The sequence below is a fragment of the Prinia subflava genome, chromosome 10 (genome assembly GCF_021018805.1).
Source record: "Prinia subflava isolate CZ2003 ecotype Zambia chromosome 10, Cam_Psub_1.2, whole genome shotgun sequence".
NCBI classification, from domain to species: domain Eukaryota; kingdom Metazoa; phylum Chordata; class Aves; order Passeriformes; family Cisticolidae; genus Prinia; species Prinia subflava.
In genome coordinates this window covers 14268971-14273668 of record NC_086256.1, presented here as the reverse complement: position 1 = coordinate 14273668, position 4698 = coordinate 14268971, and positions in this window count along the sequence as shown.

The following is a 4698-nucleotide window of genomic DNA, read 5'->3' as shown; positions in this document are numbered from 1 at the left end:
TGTGCATGTGTCTGTAGCCATCTTTGAAAAGGAAAGGTCTCAGAATTATGAAATGTTCCCATTTCTAGGAAGACACGTTCAGTGGTGCCAGGACAGGGTTACCCTTTGGGTAACACAGCATTTGATTTATGCACAGAAACATGGCCAGAGAGAAGGTGGGGTGAATGATTAATGTAAATGACCTTGTGTGTTGCAGGAACAGTGGTTTGCAGGTGTTGACTATTAACTCTCTCACACACACACACCAGCCTTTCTCTGTCTGTTTGGTTTTTTCTTACTTCATTGTTTGTTTCTTGCTCCATGGGTTTTTTCACATATAAAGAAGGTCTGGAAGGTATTTAGTTTTCAAAAAACATTTTTTGTTTTTCCTTTATAACCTGTTAGTTTATTCTTGATGTTTTGGTACGTTTTTTTTTTCTTGCCAGAGTTTCATGTCTTTTTGTTGTGGTACCCTTGGCTGCTGCTGGTAATTAGATGTGTCTGAGCCCTCTGTAAAGGGTTGTGGCTCTGGAGATGCAAGATGTAAGTTCAGCACAAAGCCAGTGACTTTTTTTTTTTTAATTCCTCTCCCAGAAATGGACACCAGAGTTGTCCCATGAGGTTGAATGGGTGGAGTGATATTACTCCTGGGGAGTTTGGGTGGGATTGCAGTTCACTGTGACCTTTTTAGATTCAGCTATCACCATCTGCTCAGAGCCTCTTTTATCTCTAGTCATTTATGGTGAGCCATTAAACATTTCCTGTTAAGGAAACACATTTTGAGTCAGTTAAAAGTAGTTACCAAACTGTACACAGGTGTTTTTGATAGTCCTTCTAACCCAAAGGACGTACAGGGTCATTCCTTGTCCTCTACAGGTCACACACACCCCCAAGGAAGGGGGGTTTGGGCAGGGTGGCTGAGAAGGTTTTGGTGTTTTGAGAGGTCAGTTGCTGTCAGCTGGCAGGGTAGAAATTAATTCTACATCTTTTGGGTACGATTTTTGATATCCCACCGTAGCTTTTCATTCACCCTGTGGGTAAGTGCTTTTCTGCTAACCTGTACTTCCTTATACTGCTTCATGGAAGAGTTATTTATTTACAGTAGCAAGGAATTAATAATTGCTATGGTAAACTTCACCCCTCTTTTCTAAGGAATTATTTTAGCATGGTTCCAATGGGTTATTCAATCTCATTAATTTATTTTTATAAGTGTTAAAAGATGCAAAACAATTATTGCAATATAATGATATGAATGAAAATGTAAATTTAACCTGAAACATTTATCAATAAATTGATGTATTTTTTTAAACTTTTATACCTACAGAATGTGCATACTTTTTAAACTATAAATTTAAATTCTAAATAAAATTTGAATTAAGAACAAAATCTGTCTGCTCATGATTATTTAAGCCTACCTGTCTAAGATAATGTCATCCATTTGCATTGTCTGCGCACATGAATTAATTCCATAAAGACATTTAGCTTTTCAGATGTTTTTTCTGTTGTCATGTCTGGACTGACCCAATGATTGAGTTAGATAATTAAAACCAAACCACTACTCCATTAGCACTCTTTGAAAGATGTGTGCGTTTAAATTTATTTATTAATCTTTCATTGCCTGAAATAATCCAGATTATGTAAGTGGTCACCTCTTGAATGCACATAAGCTTTTTCTCCAGGAGCGCCCTGTAACTTGGGGCAGCAGTGCACTGCTCTGTCAACTTTAATATTTTATTATTACAACAGTGGAAATTAGTGACTTAATAAATTGTATTCATGTTGATATCATGAGGTAATTAAAATACATTAACCTATTGTATTACTCAACCATTTCCTGGTAATTTAGTTATAACAACTTTTAAAACTCATTTTGTATCTTAGAAATCCTCCTTTAATGAGACATTTCCCAAGTGGTATTTTTGTTATGTTACCCTTATATATATATATATTCTTACAGATTATGTTATATTTAATATAGTTAGTTATATAATCTGGTCAAACTGCATTCTTTTTGTGATTGTTACAGATTCTTAAGGAACAGGATTACTGTGGGAATTACCTTAATCTAGGAACACTAAATTGGGAGACTAAGCCAACCTGCTTCTACCAAAGCAGTAATGAACTTTTTTACACAGAAAGGCAGCCTCTGACTGAGTGTGGCTGCGGGCAGAGCTCCTCCAAACCCTGTGGCCACAGGCAGGAGCCGCCCTTGCTGTGCTGACCTGTGTCTCACCTGCTGGGTGAGACTCCTTTGGCATCAGGAGCAGCTCCTGTTCACCAGGCACTGGAAGAGGTTAACTGCAGAGGGCAGAGCCTGCAGAGGAGTTCAGAGAGCAAATTGCCCTTGGAGTCCATGGACTTCCTTCAGGTGTGACCTGTGCTTCCCAGGTAAAGAAATTGGGTGTGGGTGCTTTTACAGAGGCAGTTCCAAGGCTTGCACCAAAATCACATGCGGATGGTTTTACCCAAGCACAAGCCACTGCCGGCCGTGTGCAGGGCAGGGTCACACCAAGAATGGGAGTTTGTAGCCCCCAGGGAAGAGCAGAAATGTGAAGTAGGGCTGGGCCATTCTTTGCTGCCAAGTGTTAGGGATGTGATACACTTAGGTGGATTTAGGAGTGGACTAGGCCCATCTGTAGTTTTAATCCTTTCCTGCTTGTTTAAATAGGATTTTCCACATTCCAAACACTGCTGGTTCTGTGTGGCTGAGCCACCCTTTTGCTTCTCTCCCTTTAACTTCCCAAAGTGCTTATTACAGGAGCATGCAGGAGGTGGGTGAGGATGGTGTGGGATGTGGAACAGGGGGGTGGCATGACCTCAGGCTGGCTTAAGCCACTGGGGACCTAAATGCTCAGAAACTTCAGGGGATGTATAATCTCATGTCTCCTGTGTTACTTGGGCACAGAGATGAGGAGGAAAATGTCTGTCAGGAAGATTATTCCCCTTCCATTGGGGTGTTCCTGCAGCTGCCCAAATTGCTTTGCTCTAGGGAGGGAGGGGAATTGATAAGCAGAATCCTGATCTGCTGCCTCTTTGGCCTTACTGTTAGGAAAACCCATCTGAAATCCCTCTGTTTTGGAATATTTTCTTAATTAAATCTCTTAAGAGTGTCTCTGTGGTGGGGAACAAGGCTCCCATTGAGGCTGCTGTCTCTTCTGTGCAGTAGTGACAGTGGAGGGGGTTGGCTGGGCTGTCCAGATAAGCCATGACCATATGATTGACTTATTTATATGTAGTTTGCAGCCTTGTTAATCAAAAGAAATCTGTGGAAGGTGCTCTGAGGTGGTGTACTAATGAAGTCCAAGCCTGATAACAGGTGAGCTTTTTAATTAGTCAGTTGTATGATATTTACATATCTATATAGTGCAGGCTGTTAGTTAAATATTGATTTGGCAGAAAAGCAGTGTTCTCTTCCTGTTTGCACTCTGACTGCAAACACTGTGCTGCAGGTGCTAGGGATGTGCTTGTTGAATTTTCCTTCGTTTTAATTTAGAACTAGTTCAATGTGAAGGACAAGGAATATTGCTATAATATTTAAAGCTCAAAGTAGCAAACAAGAGACCACTTTTCAAACCAAGTCCTATCTAGTGGCCCCAAACCTCTCTTAAATCTGACCAAAGTTCAATCAAAGTGCTGAAAGTACATGACAGGGAGATCCTGGCTGTAGAAAATTCAAGGGGCATGTCTTTCACACTGCCTAACCCCAATTTGCAGTGTTTGTTTTGGGACACAGGAGCTTCACACTGATCCTGTTTTCTCTTTGGCTGTGCTTTACTCTGATGAACCAGAGCACTGGGGATGGCTATTGCTTTTCAGCTGAAGATCCTCTCTCCAAATCCCCTGTGTGTCAGTTGTCTTTTGTGTTTTAGTGTCTACTGTGACCACATGGACATTTGTTTGACAGGAGTCTGTGACCCTCAAACAGTTTGGTGAGTCATGGAAAGAGTGAACTCACCCGTATAGAGTTTAATCTGTCCTCCTCTGATAGATTTAATTTCTGCTTGACAGGCTCTGCTCAGTTACATGGCATCTGACCTGGCTATTGAAACCCAGCAGCAGCAGAACCACTTACCAAAGAGTCCTCTCTGGATGGAGGGTGGGTATTAATATTCATGAGTTGCTGCTTATTTACACTGGTAAATATTAAAACTTCCGTATAACACCATTTGATCTCTCTGAGGGATAATTGTCTTTTAACAGAAAAGCACAGCTACAGAGAGCTTACTAAAAGCTGGTTGTTCTAAATAATACTGATTTCTTTCTTGAGGAAACAATATATTTTAATGGATTTGGTTTTCTGTTGTAAGCACTTGCCAGGATTAAATAACAGTAAGTTTGTAAACTGATGATACCAAGTAAAAGAGGTTCAGAGTCCTGACAGAGTGTGGAATCCTCCCGTTTTTAGGAGGCTGAAATCTGATCTTGCTCTCCTTGTGTTGACTCCTCCCTTGACCTAAACTCCAAGACTCCTCCCCAGCTAATCCCTGGAACCTCACGACCCTGCCCCTGCTCTCTCTCTTGGTCTTCCTCTCCCTCCCTGGTCCTGGGGGAAATAAATATGGATTCTCGAGCTTAACAAAACAGAGACTTGTCTGTTTCCCTGCTGGCGGCTGCACCTCCCTGGACACGATGATCACTGTTGCTACTCGATGCAACAACAGAGCTTCCAAAACTATTCTTTAAAGAGAATATTCATTGTAACTGCATTAAGGAAAAATA